Source organism: Leiobunum rupestre, chromosome 10 (assembly GCF_980474605.1).
Source record: "Leiobunum rupestre chromosome 10, qqLeiRupe1.1.hap1, whole genome shotgun sequence".
Classification (NCBI taxonomy): Eukaryota; Metazoa; Arthropoda; class Arachnida; order Opiliones; family Sclerosomatidae; genus Leiobunum; species Leiobunum rupestre.
Genome location: NC_143393.1, coordinates 24,298,157 through 24,319,002, shown reverse-complemented (window position 1 = coordinate 24,319,002; position 20,846 = coordinate 24,298,157).

Here is a 20,846-nt window from a genome sequence, read left to right as displayed (position 1 = left end):
TCCACATTGAACTAAAAATGTCCATGATTTTCCTATTCCCAGTATTAACGCGTGATTTTTAAAGCCTGAAAAGTGAGTATCCTTAGAGATTCTTGGTCCATGACTGCATTTCTCCAGGGCAACCATTAAAATTGAATCGATTTCTACTTTAGATTCGACTAAATTCTAGCATTTTATAGTTCGTATATTGCTCGTATGGAAAAATAAAATATTCAACTATGTTAGTTTTTCCAACTAATGAAATTTTGATGTCCTTATTTATGAATGTATTTGTTTCTACTTATGGAGAATGTTGAGGAGGTTTAAATATATTTGAGCCCAATCGCCCTTATGAGAAATATAAATTCCAGGCGCCAAAGAGTGCCGTTAATACTGGTCAGTTGCTATGGCTCTCCCCTCTTGTTTTGGGCCGGCCCCCGAATCAAATCAAATGACACAGAGCTGCGTCTAGTTTGTCAGAATTCTATTTCAGAAGTTCAGAATTCTATTTCAGAAGGTCAGAATTCTATTTCAGAAGGTCAGAATTCTATTTCAGAAGTTCAGAATTCTATTTCAGAAGTTCAGAATTATATTTCAGAAGGTCAGAATTCTATTTCAGAAGATCAGAATTCTATTTCATAAGCTCAGAAATTTTTATTTCTGAGAAACTAGACATTTCTTCTGACCGGAAATAGAATCATTGGTTTTTGGTCATTCTTAGAAAAATAGTCAGAATAGTTTAGAGGTACCTGGCCGACAGTAGTGAGTGTAGGGAGCTGTTGGCTTGCCACCACCCTCCTACGCATTGTAACCCGGCCACCAAAATTAATGGCTTTAAAAGTCGCTTGATGACTTAGGCCTAAGGTGGTGCCTTTGGTATTAGCCTAGCTGATTTTTATTATTGCTATTAATTCAAAATGGCGGGTCATAGTGCTGCTTATATTGATGTGACACTTTACGATCCCGAAACAGATTTAAGGGAATACGAAAGAATGGTGTATGTTAAGTAATATTTTTTCATTATTGGTCATTGATTTTTAATGTCTAACAGTTATTTTAGTATATACTCCTTTAAAATTGTGCTCTAGAGCCAAGGCCTAACAGAACCACGTGCTTCACGTGCTTTTTTGTTTTGAATTTTTAGATGAATTTTACGCGACAAAGAATTCTTAATAAAAGTAACGCGTCTGTTTCGAATCTTACTCTAAGAATTTTTCTGACTCGGAAAAAATCTTTTTGTCAGAACACACTATGCAGTTCTTATTTCGGTCAATACGTCAAATTTTGGCAAGTAGACTAAACTACTTTTACAAGCCTCGCGAACAAATCAAACCCCTTTACGTTAGTTTTGCTTGTCAAACATGAAAGCTTAACGGATAAACAAACTATATTTCGCTGTCCACTTTTTATTTATTCAAATTGTTTTCCCTGGTTTGTTCCGTTTCCAAGCTGCTTATTTGATATATCTTTTAATCTTACCAAATCTACTCCCCTGTTGTTTCGTTTAACTTTCCATGCATAGGATATTAAAGAGATTAAGTAACGTACGTTTTGACGGCGTTTCCAAACGTCGGAGAACCATTAGGCAAGTCTAGACGCCCACGTTCATAATGTAGGATTCTTAAAGTCTATTATTTCTTAAATTACAAAAATGGGTAGTTTTCCGTTATTCGGTTGAGGACAAAATGTAGCCGTTCTCTAGAATTAGGTTTGTGCTTTCGGAAAGCAAATTTCAAGTAATCTTTGTGCAGTTTCGCTAACATTTGGTCCGAAAACGTTACGTACTAAAAATGGCCATTTGGGCGTATACCTACTTTTTGCTCTTACCCACGATGGGCTCGTGTCACCTGGAAGCGCGTCCGTAAACAGTCTTTTCGCTTATTTTGCTCTTTGTATTAGCTTACAGCGTAGTGTCAGATGACAACGACGTAAACGAATAACTGTATAGACGTATCTACAACTCGTTATCTAAAAAGCTCGGTAAAACATCGTTACAAATAAAGCGTGAACCAGCAAATGCACCGTAGTTCACACCATTAACACCAACTGCATCACAGCCGCTTGAAAAAGTGGCGCTAGCTTCCTTCAAAAAATGAAAGAAAACTTAGTACAACTGAGACACATCGGGTCGATGATATAATTGGCGACATAAAAAGGAACAAAAGCTAAATTTCCTATCAGTTACGCCAGTATCGGTTGACAAATTTCATCTCGACCGTACGAGTTATAATAAAGAAATTGTCCTAGAAAGAAGACTAATCAAAACTTGTCGAGAAACATCTAAATATAAAGAAAAAAAGCCGATAACTTATTTTCTCAGCAAAAAACGTGAGATTTACGTTTATAAGCGTTTACTACTTTTTCTCGCGTTCTCATTTTTAATGCTTATTTTATTTGCACTTTTCTCTAAAAATATTTTCCTTCGAAGACCCTTTCTGAAAGTGAAATCTTGAGTGTTGCAACTTGCCAACGAAATATTGATTCCCCGACAAACTAGTTTGCCAAAGTCTTAAGAATTTTGCGAGCTTGTAAACATTAGTATTTACTTAACAATTTATCCGGAAATGGGGCAAAATTTAAATTTACAGCTTCGGTCGATTCTATCTCGAGGGAGAAAACGCTTAAGATTCAACTTTATATTTTTCATTAATTCCTGTTAAATTTCCCAAACTTCCTTTAATTTTATACGCAGTTTTAATCTTCCTTCATTAATTTAATTTGCATTTCAAGGGGAATTCAAATATACAAATGTTGTGGAATCTAAACACGAATTAATATATTTCTACCACGGATCTCTAACTTCGTTAAATAGTTCTATTACTCTGGGTCAGGCATGGGCGGGGCTTCGTTGTTGTAGCTATGGTAACGGTAAAACGATTTGGTTCGGTAATTTTTTGAAATTTAGTGATCTCTATTTGCAAAGGCTTTAATTTCGTGAAGTTTTCATACGCGTCTTTTCGATTGGATATTATTAAAATAACACACCTTAGTTAATGATAATCAAAATTTCGTTCTTTAATAGGAATTGTTCTAATAAATACAGGCAATTATCTTGATTGATAAGTAGAAACCTAAGTCTATAATATTGTTCCATAAGTTTGTCACTTTGGGGAATATTTTACTGAGAGCTAGTAACCGAGTGACGTCATCACAAGAAGAAAATATCCCCCTAGCGGGCGCTGTCAAAGGCTTCGTGTGACGCGGGAGCGAGCGGACGCAAAACGGCGACGAAGCCCGTAATGCAGTCTGTCTTGTGAGTAGCTCTCACAATTGTCAGTGAAACTTTTTCATGTGAAGAATAGGAAGTGTCACACTTATGTAATAATATTATAGACTTATGGTAGAAAAGAATGCGTAAGTAGAACCAATTTTAGCCAAAATCTATTCCTGTTGTCGAACGTAATTCCTCCGCACGCTCGTGCTGAAACGCTGCAGTAAACCTCAGTAAACTGCGCATGCGTGACTTGATCAGATTCTATACACAATTAGCATGTATCATAAAGGCGGGTATTGCCAACCTGTAGAACCCAACGACTTTTCAAATCTACCATTAGATCTAATTAATACGATCGTTAATACACTTAGAAGGCGGTTATAGCTAATTCCAGTAAAAACAATTATCTTACAATAACAAGCCGTTGTTTTCAGTATAGCGTGTAATAATTTGCGTGACATAATTTGGTTGGTATGATAACAAAACTAAAATACTACGAAAAATAAAATCGTGACCACTTATACAACCAATACCAGAATTTAGGGTAATTTATAATTTAGTAAATATATATTTAAAATACACGTAATATATTTAAAATTACACGTTATATATATTTAAAATTACACGTAATATATTTAAAATTACACGTTATATATTTAAAATTACACGTTATATATTTAAAATTACACTTTATATATTTAAAATTACACCTTATATATTTAAAATTACACGTTATATATTTAAAATTACACGTTATATATTTAAAATTACACGTTATATATTTAAAATTACACTTTATATATTTAAAATTACACCTTATATATTTAAAATTACACGTTATATATTTAAAATTACACGTTATATATTTAAAATTACACGTTATATATTTAGAATTCAACGTTATATATTTAAAATTACACGTTATATATTTAAAATTACACGTTATATATTTGAAATTACACGTTATATATTTAAAATTACACGTTATATATTTAAAATTACACGTTATATATTTGAAATTACACGTTATATATTTAAAATTACACGTTATATATTTAAAATTACACGTTATATATTTAGAATTCAACGTTATATATTTAAAATTACACGTTATATATTTAAAATTACACGTTATATATTTGAAATTACACGTTATATAATTAAAATTACACGTTATATATTTGAAATTACACGTTATATAATTAAAATTACACGTTATATATTTGAAATTACACGTTATATATTTAAAATTACACGTAATATATTTAAAATTACACATTATATATTTAAAATTACACGTTATATATTTAGAATTCAACGTTATATATTTAAAATTACACGTTATATATTTAAAATTACACGTTATATATTTGAAATTACACGTTATATAATTAAAATTACACGTTATATATTTGAAATTACACGTTATATAATTAAAATTACACGTTATATATTTGAAATTACACGTTATATATTTAAAATTACACGTAATATATTTAAAATTACACGTTATATATTTAAAATTACACGTTATATATTTAGAATTCCACGTTATATATTTAAAATTACACGTTATATATTTAAAATTACACGTTATATATTTGAAATTACACGTTATATATTTAAAATTACACGTTATATATTTAAAATTACACGTTATATATTTAAAATTACACGTTATATATTTAAAATTACCCGTTATATATTTAAAATTATACTTTATATATTTAAAATTACACTTGTAAAAATCCCTGAAGAAGGAGGAACAGTTCCTCCGAAACGTTGGATTTTTTAAATAAATAAATTGTGAATTTTAAAACTGTTTTAAGTCTCTCTTCATTTAGTTTTTCACAATGTGCTTCTCTTCACTTCTACACTTTATATATTTAAAATTACACGTTATATATTTAAAATTACACGTGATATATTTAAAATTACACGTTATATATTTAAAATTACACGTGATATATTTAAAATTACACGTTATATATTTAAAAATACACGTTATATATTTAAAATTACACGTTATATATTTAAAATTACACATCTTATCAGAATTAAATAAATTATCGAACTTTCAATAGATTAAATTATCGAACTTTCAATTGATTAAATTATCGAACTTACAATAGATTAAAAATTATATATTTTTAAATAATATTACATTTCAATTTACGGATTTTTACGGTCCGATGATTTCATTTTTTAAGTATTTTATTTCTGGCACTAATCGGCTTATCAGCCCCAGAGATAATGGTGCAATTTTATATTGTTTTAGATCGTTATAGGAAAGCTCGTTTTCTGTGGCTACGTAAAAATCTTTGAGCTGACTAGAGTTCCTCAAGGAGAGTGTCGCTTCTCTGCCTCGCTCGCCGCGCTCTGGACTTCACTTGGTCCGCGATTCGCGCTCGGTTCGGTCCAGGATCCTGCAGTCTGTTCGGGACATTTTCAACAATTTCACATTCTTCGACAATAGGGATATACGCCAGAATGGATTAAATTTTATTTTATCTCCGGTGAAAAAACGTTCTTTTCCTCAGACACGTAAGATATTAGATTTTTTTATTATTTGTTGAATATCGTTTGAAATTTTTTAAACTAAAGTTGCTTATTTAAAAACGTTTTAGTTTAGTTAGTTAGTTATTTATATTATATTATAAAGGGAACATGGAATAAAATAACAGCAAACTTTAATATAATTTAAATATTTTCAAACTAAAGCTACTTATTTAAAATATTTTTAGTTTAGTTAGTTAATTATGTTATGCTATATTATTAAGGGTACATGGAATAATATCGTATTATTTTTTCAAACTAAAGTTACTTATTTAAAATCTTTTTAGTTTAGTTAGTTAGTTAGTTATATTATATTATATTAAATTATATTATATTATAAAGGGAACATGGAATAAAATAACAGCAAACTTTAATATTGTTTTAATTTTACAAACTAAAGCTACTTATTCAAAATCATTTTAGTTTAGTTAGTTTATTATGTGATGCTATATTATTAAGGGTGCATGGAATAATATCGTATTATTTTTTCAAACTAAAGTTACTTATTTAAATCTTTTTAGTTTAGTTAGTTAGTTAGTTATATTATATTATATTATATTATATTATATTATATTATATTATATTATATTATATTATATTATATTATATTATATTATATTATATTATATTATATTATATTATATTATATTATATTATATTATATTATATTATATTATATTATATTATATTATATTATAAAGGGAACATGGAATAAAATAACAGCAAACTTTAATATAATTTAAATATTTTCAAACTAAAGCTACTTATTTAAAATATTTTTAGTTTAGTTAGTTAATGATGTTATGCTATATTATTAAGGGTACATGGAATAATATCGTATTATTTTTTCAAACTAAAGTTACTTATTTAAAATCTTTTTAGTTTAGTTATAGTTAGTTAGTTATATTATATTATAAAGGGAACAAGTAATAAAATAAAAGCAAACGTATTTAAAGCAATCGTTTATTATTCGGATGTAAGTAATCTTAAAAAGCTACTTATTAATAGTGAAATTTCGGGAACCAAATTTATGTTAACAACAAATGTTAGGGTCGGAAAAGCTATAGACCTAGTAGTCCAAAACGCCTGTAGAAGTGTTCCTACCGCGATGCTTCGGTACTCACAGAGAAGCGAACTTTTGCAATTTTGTTGGGTGTTATTTTAATACATTTCAAGTTACGTTACTTAGTTTTCTTTCGATAAAAGATCCAAATAAATATATGCTAAATAAATAATATACAATTTAATAAGCGCCTATTTCAATTTCCAGAAATAAATTTACTTATTCCAAATTTATTCGAAATAATATTTTAACGTCATTAAAATCACACGCCTACCAGTGACAAGATAAACCAATTTTAGCTATCGTATACTTAGCTAAATTACTCGACTCCGTGGTCAGCGGGCGTCCTAGCCTTCTCCTCTTGCCGTCAAATTAAATCACTTCTGAATAGAATAGCCTCTCTATGAATATATCATTGTCAGTTTAATTTGAGATTGCAGAGAGATGTGTAACGTATTATAAATAGAGGAATTGTTGCGGAACTGAAATATGCGAATTCGTCATCGCTTTGCTTCAAATCGTAAAATGTCCTACTATGTTGATTCGTTGAAGGTTTCTTTTTCCATTTATAGAAAAGCGAACGTCCCTTTTTCATTAATTTAACTGCCTTCTAAAGACGTCCGAGATTAATGAAATGGCTTTCATCGGAATGAAGCGAGTCACTTGGTTCGGCGAAAGTTATTATTTTACCACCCGCCTCTTCTCGGTTACTTTCGGGCCTTAAACAGTCTCCGATCGCGTTCTCCAAAGCCCTTATTTTTGTCCCTTTCTGCGCGGTAGGTTTCGTATTTCTTCTTTTGACCCTTGAACTAAAAATAAATTCCCTTGACAGAAATTAACAGATTCTTCTTCAATGGCCGAGAGTTTTTATTAACTTCTTTCAGTATTTTTGGAAACTTGGGACATTGATCCGTAACGAACTCAATATCAGTCTATCCCATTGTCCCTGATCTTCGTTCCTAAATGGCAGAATTTCTTTTCTGACGTTATTTATTTTTGGGATAAAAATCTATTTTTCGTGGCGTAGTGAAAGTGTCCATTGTCCAAATTCTAGATCTAACACGAATGAAGACTGAAATCTAATTCCCTTTTGGATCAAATAATTTTGCCCCAACCGGAACCAAATTGAATTGTATTCGATGTCATTGAATCAAATATAACAGCATTGGGTTGCCAATTTTGATCAAAGTAGAATTTGTATCTGCCCAAATTTGGCTATAATTTTTAAATTGAATTTGATCCACCTTTTTTGCTAGGGTCTCTGACCCCTTACGGCTAGTTGCTGCGAGATAAATGGAACGAATGACCCTTAATAGCGCGTAAATATTGAAAAATCGATGATATTAATAAACGGTTTCCTTCGTAACCATACATAATTTCTAAATTACTGGGTTTATGAAGAAAAAATCCTAAAAAAGGAAATTAATTTATCCTCCCGAAGTCCGCTTTGGTGTCATTTTATTAGCTTTGAAATATTGTCGATCGATATTCGATCCCCAAAACTTATCATTTCCCTTGTCCCCAATAACTTACCATTACGAGTGGCCCGCGAACTGAGCGAGAGAGAGAGCCGGAAAATTGAAAATGGAGTCTATAGGCTCTTTCAATATCTCTACGATTTACTTCTCTGTTTTTCTTTATACTCGAAAAATTCGGGAAAAATCATAATTTTGAAATTCGCGTATATTTAGGTATTTCATAGCACAGACCACCTACCCCAAGAAGGACTCGCATTAACCTCGAAAAAAGGTGTCTTAAAAAAGGATGCGGTTTTTAACAGCAAACAGAAAATAACGAGTAAATATTCTTTATTTATCGAAATAAAAATATATACTTGCCGTGAGATGGCGCGATCTTAGAAAAGTCGTGCGCAAGCCAGCTTTTACAATACTTTTTTTTATTGTCGCGCGTGCTCGTCTTTTTACCTTTAAAACTGCCTCTACTTGCCGTGAGATGGCGCGCTCTTAAGAAAGCGGAATCACATTCGAGACATAAAAAAATTGAAATTACTACCAGCGATACGTGTCCCTCTTGGAGTAGATGGTTTGTGTTCCCGCTGATTCTTCGAAAGCACGTTTCAAGAGCCACAAAATTGTACATCTCTTTTATTAAAATACTTCGAAATTTAGTCCGATCTCTAAAACCATCGTACGCAAATTTTCCTCGATTGGAAGAGCGGCGAATTGATTATTCGCTAAGTACAAGCACTCTGAGTTTCCTCTGTTCAAATATCAAGAACCAAGAACAGAGATTGCCTTTACGACTGGCGTTCGATTACGCTGTATTTGAGCCTAATCTTCTAACGCAAACAATTGATATACGGGAGTGCATTAAACATTCCACTATTGCACGAAGAACGAATTGCCAATAGTCGTACGAGATTGTAGGCCTTGCTTATGCGTAATCGAATTCGATAGGGATTATGGGATACGTCCGAATAAAATTGCCATAATGGTAGAAAACAAATCAGGAGGTTTTTCCTTCGTCATTAAACAAATTGAGTGGAAATGATGAAGTACAAGGAAGTGTTAGCAACCCGAGCGGAAATAAGCAATCTAAAAGAGAGCGCCATCTACTTACCATTGGTCTACTTTACTCGTGTCATTCTAGCGCACCTTTAATCGACCATTTAATCATATAAGTCTTTGGTAATGGCGGCGGGTACTAATGCTAATGGTACGAGTGAATGAAATAGACTTAATTATTAAAACCCCTTAATTGACAGCAGCGTCAATTAAGACCTCCAAAAAGCGACTGAGAATTATTTTCGAAATTAAATTATTCATTTTTAATAATTAGTGATGTGGCATGGACGTACGCGAGTTTTGGCGTGTTATTTGATATATTCACTAGAATGCGGATGGAATATTGTTAACTATAGTGCCAAATGTATTTAGGACAGATAAATAGGAGTGGTCTTTCTGATCCCAGCAGTTTGGAAACTTTCGATTAGGGCGGTGCCCTTGATCACGTTACTTCGCAATTTTCCCTAATTACTCCCTAATTACCTTTCCCGCTTTTCTTTCGACAAATATTCACCTGTCCATATATTAAATATGGCATCCAAAGTTTTCGATTCTACCCTATTAGCTCTGTTTTTATGAATTATTTAAGAGCGTTTTCCATTTGATTACGCGAGATTCGCTGCGTTGGAACACGCGAATATTTTGTTCCGAAGTGGACCGAGCGCGTTGGAACACGCGATTAATCTGCTCCGAAGGGGACCGAGCGCGTTGGAACACGCGAATAATTTGCTCCAAAGGGGACCGAGCGCGTTGGAACACGTGAATATTTTGTTCCGAAGAAGACCGGGCGCGTTGGAACACGCGAATAATTTGCTCCGAAGGGGACCAAGCACGTTGGAACACGCGAATAATTTTCTTCGGAGGGGACCGAGTGCGTTGGAACACGCGAATAATTTACTCCGAAGGGGACCGAGCGCGTTGGAACACGCGAATAATTTGCTACGAAGGGGACCGAGTGCGTTGGAACACGTGAATATTTTGTTCCGAAGAAGACCAGGCGCGTTGGAACACGCGAATAATTTGCTCCGAAGGGGCCCGAGCGGGTTGGAACACGCGAATAATTTGCTCCGAAGGAGACCGAGCGCGTTGGAACACGCGAATAATTTGCTCCGAAGGAGACCGAGCGCGTTGGAACACGCGAAAAATTTGCTCCGAAGGAGACCGAGCGCGTTGGAACACGCGAATAATTTGCTCCGAAGGAGACCGGGCGCGTTGGAACACGCGAATAATTTGCTCCGAAGGAGACCGGGCGCGTTGGAACACGCGAATAATTTGCTCCGAAGGGGACCAAGCGCGTTGGAACACGCGAATAATTTGCTCCGAAGGGGACCAAGCGCGTTGGAACACGCGATTAATTTGCTCCGAAGGAGACCGAGCGCGTTGGAACACGCGAATAATTTGTTCCGAAGGGTACCGAGCGCGTTGGAACACGCGAAAAATTTGCTCCGAAGGAGACCGAGCGCGTTGGAACACGCGAAAAATTTGCTCCGAAGGAGACCGAGCGCGTTGGAACACGCGAATAATTTGCTCCGAAGGAGACCGAGCACGTTGGAACACGCGAATAATTTGCTCCGAAGGAGACCGAGCGCGTTGGAACACGCGAAAAATTTGCTCCGAAGGAGACCGAGCGCGTTGGAACACGCAAATAATTTGCTCCGAAGGAGACCGAGCGCGTTGGAACACATGAATAATTTGCTCCGAAGGAGACCGAGCACGTTGGAACACGCGAATAATTTGCTCCGAAGGAGACCGAGCGCGTTGGAACACGCGAATAATTTGCTCCGAAGGAGACCGAGCACGTTGGAACACGCGAAAAATTTGCTCCGAAGGAGACCGAGCGCGTTGGAACACGCGAAAAATTTGCTCCGAAGGAGACCGAGCGCGTTGGAACACGCGAATAATTTGCTCCGAAGGAGACCGAGCACGTTGGAACACGCGAATAATTTGCTCCGAAGGAGACCGAGCGCGTTGGAACACGCGAAAAATTTGCTCCGAAGGAGACCGAGCGCGTTGGAACACGCAAATAATTTGCTCCGAAGGAGACCGGGCGCGTTGGAACACGCGAATAATTTGCTCCGAAGGAGACCGGGCGCGTTGGAACACGCGAATAATTTGCTCCGAAGGGGACCAAGCGCGTTGGAACACGCGATTAATTTGCTCCGAAGGAGACCGAGCGCGTTGGAACACGCGAATAATTTGCTCCGAAGGAGACCGGGCGCGTTGGAACACGCGAATAATTTGCTCCGAAGGAGACCGGGCGCGTTGGAACACGCGAATAATTTGCTCCGAAGGGGACCAAGCGCGTTGGAACACGCGATTAATTTGCTCCGAAGGAGACCGAGCGCGTTGGAACACGCGAATAATTTGTTCCGAAGGGTACCGAGCGCGTTGGAACACGCGAATAATTTGCTCCGAAGGAGACTGGGCGCGTTGGAACACGCGAATAATTTGCTCCGAAGGGGACCAAGCACGTTGGAACACGCGAATAATTTTCTTCGGAGGGGACCGAGCGCGTAGGAACACGCGAATAATTTACTCCGAAGGAGACCGAGCGCGTTGGAACACGCGAATAATTTGCTCCGAAGGAGACCGGGCGCGTTGGAACACGCGAATAATTTGCTCCGAAGGAGACCGGGCGCGTTGGAACACGCGAATAATTTGCTCCGAAGGGGACCAAGCGCGTTGGAACACGCGAATAATTTTCTTCGGAGGGGACCGAGTGCGTTGGAACACGCGAATAATTTACTTCGAAGGGGACCTGGCGCGTTGGAACACGCGAATATTTTGTTCCGAAGAAGACCGGGCGCGTTGGAACACGCGAATAATTTGCTCCAAAGGGGACCAAGCGCGTTGGAACACGCGATTAATTTGCTCCGAAGGAGACCAAGCGCGTTGGAACACGCGAATAATTTGCTCCGAAGGGGACCAAGCGCGTTGGAACACGCGATTAATTTGCTCCGAAGGAGACCGAGCGCGTTGGAACACGCGAATAATTTGTTCCGAAGGGTACCGAGCGCGTTGGAACACGCGAAAAATTTGCTCCGAAGGAGACCGAGCGCGTTGGAACACGCGAAAAATTTGCTCCGAAGGAGACCGAGCGCGTTGGAACACGCGAATAATTTGCTCCGAAGGAGACCGAGCACGTTGGAACACGCGAAAAATTTGCTCCGAAGGAGACCGAGCGCGTTGGAACACGCGAAAAATTTGCTCCGAAGGAGACCGAGCGCGTTGGAACACGCGAATAATTTGCTCCGAAGGAGACCGAGCACGTTGGAACACGCGAATAATTTGCTCCGAAGGAGACCGAGCGCGTTGGAACACGCGAAAAATTTGCTCCGAAGGAGACCGAGCGCGTTGGAACACGCAAATAATTTGCTCCGAAGGAGACCGGGCGCGTTGGAACACGCGAATAATTTGCTCCGAAGGAGACCGGGCGCGTTGGAACACGCGAATAATTTGCTCCGAAGGGGACCAAGCGCGTTGGAACACGCGATTAATTTGCTCCGAAGGAGACCGAGCGCGTTGGAACACGCGAATAATTTGCTCCGAAGGAGACCGGGCGCGTTGGAACACGCGAATAATTTGCTCCGAAGGGGACCAAGCGCGTTGGAACACGCGATTAATTTGCTCCGAAGGAGACCGAGCGCGTTGGAACACGCGAATAATTTGTTCCGAAGGGTACCGAGCGCGTTGGAACACGCGAATAATTTGCTCCGAAGGAGACTGGGCGCGTTGGAACACGCGAATAATTTGCTCCGAAGGGGACCAAGCACGTTGGAACACGCGAATAATTTTCTTCGGAGGGGACCGAGCGCGTAGGAACACGCGAATAATTTACTCCGAAGGAGACCGAGCGCGTTGGAACACGCGAATAATTTGCTCCGAAGGAGACCGGGCGCGTTGGAACACGCGAATAATTTGCTCCGAAGGAGACCGGGCGCGTTGGAACACGCGAATAATTTGCTCCGAAGGGGACCAAGCGCGTTGGAACACGCGAATAATTTTCTTCGGAGGGGACCGAGTGCGTTGGAACACGCGAATAATTTACTTCGAAGGGGACCTGGCGCGTTGGAACACGCGAATATTTTGTTCCGAAGAAGACCGGGCGCGTTGGAACACGCGAATAATTTGCTCCAAAGGGGACCAAGCGCGTTGGAACACGCGATTAATTTGCTCCGAAGGAGACCGAGCGCGTTGGAACACGCGAATAATTTGCTCCGAAGGAGACCGGGCGCGTTGGAACACGCGAATAATTTGCTCCGAAGGAGACCGAGCGCGTTGGAACACGCGAATAATTTGCTCCGAAGGAGACCGGGCGCGTTGGAACACGCGAATAATTTGCTCCGAAGGAGACCGGGCGCGTTGGAACACGCGAATAATTTGCTCCGAAGGGGACCAAGCGCGTTGGAACACGCGAATAATTTTCTTCGGAGGGGACCGAGTGCGTTGGAACACGCGAATAATTTACTCCGAAGGGGACCGGGCGCGTTGGAACACGCGAATATTTTGTTCCGAAGAAGACCGGGCGCGTTGGAACACGCGAATAATTTGCTCCAAAGGGGACCAAGCGCGTTGGAACACGCGAATAATTTGTTCCGAAGGAGACCGAGCGCGTTGGAACACGCGAATAATTTGCTCCGAAGGGGACCAAGCGCGTTGGAACACGCGATTAATTTGCTCCGAAGGAGACCGAGCGCGTTGGAACACGCGAATAATTTGTTCCGAAGGGTACCGAGCGCGTTGGAACACGCGCATAATTTGCTTCGAAGGAGACCGGGCGCGTTGGAACACGCGAATAATTTGCTCCGAAGGGGACCAAGCGCGTTGGAACACGCGATTAATTTGCTCCGAAGGAGACCGAGCGCGTTGGAACACGCGAATAATTTGTTCCGAAGGGTACCGAGCGCGTTGGAACACGCGCATAATTTGCTCCGAAGGAGACCGGGCGCGTTGGAACACGCGAATAATTTGCTCCGAAGGGGACCAAGCGCGTTGGAACACGCGAATAATTTGTTCCGAAGGGGACCGAGCGCGTTGGAACACTCGAATATTTTGTTCCGAAGAAGACCGGGCGCGTTGGAACACGCGAATAATTTGCTCCGAAGGGGACCAAGCGCGTTTGAACACGCGAAAAATTGTCCACGGAGAGCAGTTGAATGGAACACCCGGAAATTTATCGGAGCAGATCTGAGCACGCAAATGGAAAGTGAAATGGTGATCGTGGCAGTCAAATGTAGCTTTAAAGTCATCCTCTCTTACTCTTACATAACTCAATATGGTACTAATTAAACTCAATCTTGTGTTGGAAAGAGCTACATTTAATTTATTTCATTTTATTTAATATAAACCTCTCTCTGCTTTCGCTGATGAGCATTCTTAGGTTGCGCACAAATTGCTTCTCTTAACAAAAGTGTATTTCGTTGGAACTTCAATTCGACAACGACCGCGAGCCGTTGTCTACTCGGTCTACCTAGAAATGGAACAACCAAATTTTTTTTAGAAGTAGAATCTCCATCTCAGTACCTTTTGAATCTCACCGCAATGGAATTCTTCAAAGGCAAGTCAAGAAGCAATTAAAAAATTGCAGTGGGCAGCGACACAAATATTTTCCAAAATTAGCACATTAAGTCTTGCTTCTTAAAATTGAGAAACCAGTTTTTAGAGTCTGGATCCGTGACCCGACAATGACGATTTAAGAAGAAACTTTCGAGCTGTATTTTGGTCCTCCAATTAGACGACGTGAATCGCGGGTCGTCAAGACTACTAAAAGACTAAATACGTTGTCCCGACTACCAATAAAATAAAAATAGCCGCGTTCACACTTTGCCTTGATATCGATTCAAATCGTTTCGAAGGAGTTGTGTGAACCAGGCTAAATAGTTTTAAACTAATTCAAACCATTTTCTACCGCTTACGTGTGAACTTAAAAACTTGTTGAGGTTAACGGTAATAGTTAGTGTAGGGAGCTGTTGGCTCACGTGGCATGAAGAGCATGCCACAACCCTCCTACGCATTGCAACCAGGCCACCTGAATTAATGGCTTCAAAAGTCGCTTGATGACTTAGGCCTAAGAGGGTGCCTTGGGTATTAGCCTAGATGAATATTATTATTATTATATTACTTAGCTAATTTACTTCTAGCTTGGTCACGCTAAGAACGGCTAAAGGTTTCTTTTTACATCCCCATTGTGATAAATTTATTTATTAATATGATGTTTAATTTTTTAGTGTTAAGGGTCAAGTCGATTATCAACTTATAGCCCTAGCTTTTAAACTTGTATTTCAATTGGAATAACAAAAAATAATTGCTTATCATTTGAAAGAACAATTGTATAATATTAAAATTAGATAAACAAAACAAAAGAATAATAATAATAATAATAACACAAAAACAACATTATTAAAACATATTATTTAACATAATTTACAATTTAAAAAACGTTTTAACCGCGTGAAGAGTCCTGCATTCTTGGATTTTTTCATATAGTGAGTTATATAATTTTACACCGTAATAAAAAATATAACAATTTTTTTTCGTTGGTTACATTGGGGTAAAATTAAAATATTATTGGTTCTATATAGTTATAGATTTTTTTTAACTGTCTGGAATAAAGGAGGGTTTTGATAAGTTATGTTTTTAAAAATTAAAAGTAAATTACTATAATTGCATATCTGCTCAATATTTAAAAGTTTACTTTTTTGAAACAGTTGTTTTGTTGGGTGTAACCAGTCTACATTATAAATGGTTCTGAGAACCCTTTTTTGAAGTATTTGTAATTGGTTTCAATTATGTTTAGACGTATTTCCCCACGTTATCGTTCCATAATTTATATGAGAGTATAATAAGCTATAATAGACTATATCGTTACTACTTATCTCTTAAGAGATATGTTATAAACTTCTGGTACTATTCAAGCTCGTCTATCAATGGAGCTGCAAAAATACCGAAATTGTATCGACAGGCCAAAAATACAAATTAACAAGTTGGCAAGCCAAAATATACCTCTCATCGGAAGAGTTTTTAATTATCAGTGAAGCGTAACTTTATCCGTGGTTCTGCGGTAGAACGCTCACCTGTCGTACAAGAGGGCTCGGGTTCGAATCCCGGCCGATTAAAAAATTATACTAAAAGAGGGCGCTTTTGGAAAAACCTTTTCCCTGATTCTAAGAAACTGATTACCCTTTGCCCCGAAAATGTGAACGCGTTCGCAGGCCTGACAGACAGACACGGAGGTTGTATAACCCGTCCTAGGGTACAAAGTCCCCTCGGAGAGGTAAAAATTATAAAAAATACACATTTATTTGGAAAGAATACTTTTTATTGGCTTCATATACTCAGTTGCAGGTTGAGAAAGGCTAAATATCTAATAAATTTGGTGCAAAGATATACTAGCTCATCTTTCCGGTAAATCGGCGGCGGGAATTTCGAATTTCGCCTATTTTCGGTTGAATTCATAAAGGCTCCCGCACGTGTTATACTAATCCATTTTAGAAATGTCTATTGCGAAAATTTCAAAGTGATCAATATATATTTAATGTTGATTATTATTTTTAAGCTTCATTATAGTGTATTTTTAGTATTACGCTCCTAAACAATCATAAAATCGTGCTTTTATGAACGTCAACTTGGTAACCTCGGCAATACCCGTTCTATACTTACCCTGGACTCGCCAAACCGGATTTTTTAGGTATGCCTCACTGGTAGCACTAAAAATTAGTTATTACAATTGTTTTTAAATCTTATCTATGTTAATTAATTAATTATCATTTTGAAATATAACGCAATTGTCGGTATTTTCCAAAATTATATCGCGCGCGCGAGTATATTTATAAATTCAACCGTAAACATGCCAAATTCGAAATTTCCGCCGCCGATTTACCGGAAATTCCTTTTCGTCAAAGGTACTAGATATTTGGCCTTTCTTAACCTGCAACCAAAGATAATTTAAACTCGTACCCTATATTTGAAATCACTCTCTAGCGCGTTGCCGATAGCGTTACCACTTCCCGCTGGAACTCCATGGTTTGCGCCTTACCGCAACCGATAGAGCCCGATTTTTCTGAGGTCACGTGTCGGAAAAGGGTAAACGCTTCGTAACAAAACCGTCAATGGGAAAGCTTTCAGTATTCTAATCTAGGGTACGAGTTTAAATTATCTTTGCTGCAACTGAGAGGTCGGGGATGGTTAACTTTTATTCAATAGATAAAGCACTCAGAATTATTCGTAAAACGTTTTGATCAAGTAATTTATATTTCTGTATTATCCGATTAATTTTTTGATAAATTTGTAAAATTAATCAGAAAAACGACGTTTTTTTCGATAAAAAGCTCAAATTTTACGAATAATACATGTTTTTTAATCATTTTCCGAAATATTAACCGGTAAATTTCTTTGTTTATATTTTTTTCCCTAAAAATCAATTTAATCATAGATAATGGTTAACCGTCCCTGACCTCTACAACTGAATATATAATATTTTGTAATAATATGTCGATTGTCAAAGTCTGGGGGTGAAAATACCCTTCCCCCTATTTGTAGAACATTCACTTCCTCTACGTCATAAAGTCGTCCTTTCTCTAACTCTCCCGAATTTAAATTTGTCGGTGAGCATAGTTATCGAGTGTGGTTCGCAAAACATCGTTGCTTTTTTGTTCACAAATTTCAAGAAAGTTTTGTCGAGAATTCGCGCGTGAACCTGTGAAGAAAATTACTCGAAATTCTTAAGAAACATACTTCTTATACAGCAAAATATGTCAATTTATATTAATAAACGTATTTAACATTAATATTAGAATTTAGTTTTAAATAATCTAAAGGAACGGTACGAAAACTCTTGGAATAAAATATTCAGAGCTAAGCTTCTCAAGTAAAAATCGCTCTTCAAAACGTTTTTAACAAAAGCGTTTGTGTGTCTTTTCTTGTTGAAATGGACACTTTGAAATTCTCTAACATTTATTGGACAATAGTATTTGAAATTGAGGACTGAGGGGGATTTGGTTAAAATGCGGAAATGTGGACGAGAAAAATCCACAGTAGCCTGCGTGGGTACATGTCTCAAGTGAATAAAACTGCCAAAGATTGGTAGATGGATACTAATTATGACCTTCTTGTTTTTGGTGTTTATTTTCTTGGCTTCCTATTGGCCAATTTACATCGTTTCATAGCTACTTGGATATAAAATGCGATTGCGCACACCTTTCTAATTGAAACGGAGTCTCTAAACCCAACGGTTCTCGAGATAGTTTTTGATTGACCTTGAGGACATGGTTCAAGGTCATTGAGTTTCGTTTCATCTCATGACCCCTGCGCGTGTAATGCTATCTGAAAATATCCAATTCTTAGCGAGAAGTATGTTTTCAACTATTAGCTCTGTATCGTTTTTTAGTAAAACTAAAAAATATAATCACAACGCTCTTTGCGTTACAGTAGTCGAGGTTTCGTCACGTCACGGAGCTAATGTCGATCGATGTCCACGACCATTTCGTTTTGTCGTCATACTGGAACGTTACGTTACTGTAATGGATAGCGGGATTAAATTTTCAATATATTCAACGTACAAGCAAGGCAGCGATGATATAATGACGTAGAGAAACAGAGTCTTACAAACCACGCGGGAAATCATCCTCTCAATGTTGCATCCGTTTGCTCTCACGCCACTGTTGCGTCACGCTACCAATTCTACGCTATATTTAATGTCTTTACGAGATCACGTTGTCATCGCAGATTTACTAAACGGATTTTGATCCAAAGAGCTATGACGCCTTTGGACCATGCAGTGTATAAGAAAAATAAACAACGTGAAATTGTTGATAAAGAGAGGCGTTAATTGACGAAAGCGGATCTACCGGCTTGACAGAAGTACAGATTTGTTTCTTCATCGCTACATCGAAAAGCTTCTTATTTTCATGGTACAACTTTGGACGTCACGCGTAAAAGTGTATCAATTTGGGAATGTGACATTCCACCAATGATAGTCCGGGTTAGCCAGGCGGGACGCTAATGCTTTGGCGCGAATATGGCGGGTTTCCAAATGCCGCGACTTGCCAAACAAGATGAGCCCAGTCCCAAACAAAATGGATTCGACGTAAAGAAGATTTCGAAATAATTAGACCAAACTATCCAACAAGATTATAGTGCTAGTACTTCCAACGCCAACGGTTCAGATTATTCAGGTCAGATATCGAGGGGGTAGCCACTTAAGAAATATGGTGTACAAATAGCGAGAAATCAAAATAATTATTTCCTGAAATCTAGAAATCCACAAGAAATATAGGAAATATTAGAAATCCACGAGAAATATTAGAAATCTCGAGAAATCCAAAGAAATATCGGAAATATTTGAAATATATCGGAAATATTTGAGAAATATCGGAAATATTTGAGAGATATCGGAAATATTTAAGAAATATCGGAAATATTTTAGAAGTATCGGAAATATTTTAGAAGTATCGGAAATATTTTAGAAGTATCGGAAATATTTGAGAAATATCGGAAATATTTGAGAAATATCGAAAATATTTGAGAGATATCGGAAATATTTGAGAGATATCGGAAATATTTAAGAAACATCGGAAATATTTTAGAAGTATCGGAAATATTTGAGAAATATCGGAAATATTTGAGAAATATCGGAAATATTTGAGAAATATCGGAAATATTTGAGAAATATCGGAAATATTTGAGAAATATCGGAAATATTTGAGAAATATCGGAAATATTTGAGAAATATCGGAAATATTTGAGAAATATTTGAGAAATACCGGAAATGTTTGAGAAATACTGGAAATATTTGAGAAATATCCGATATATTAAAATTATTGGAAATATCGGAAATACTTGGGAAATACCGGAAATAATTGTGAAATACTGGAAATATTTGAGAAATATCGGAAATATTGGAAATATTTGAGAAATACCGGAAATAATTGAGAAATACTGGAAATATTTGAGAAATATCGGAAATATTAAAATTATCGGAAATATTAAAATTATCGGAAATATTGGAAATATTTGAGAAATACCGGAAAAAAATTGAGAAATACTGGAAATATTTGAGAAATATCGGAAATACTTGAGAAATACCGGAAAAAAATTGAGAAATACTGGAAATATTTGAGAAATATCGGAAATATTAAAATTATCGGAAATATTGGAAATATTTGAGAAATACCGGAAATATTTGAGTTATACCGGAAATATTTGAGTTATACCGGAAATATTTGAGAAATACTGGAAATAATTGGCTTTACAAGTCACTATGTGCCTAGGTTATTCGCTTAGCTGGCTGTTAGTTTATTCTAATCTTGTGGAAGCAAATCCAAATAAATTGATTGAAAATTATCAAGGAATTTAATCGAGGTTTCTATAAAATCGAGAGACCATGTTCCGAAAAATTTCGATGGGAGCCAAATTATTTTTCAGTGGAAAAAAAAATGGAAACTGATGAAAATTTCTTATTACTTTTCGTTTCGGTCGGAATTCAGAAAGAAAAAATAAAAAGATTTCGGAT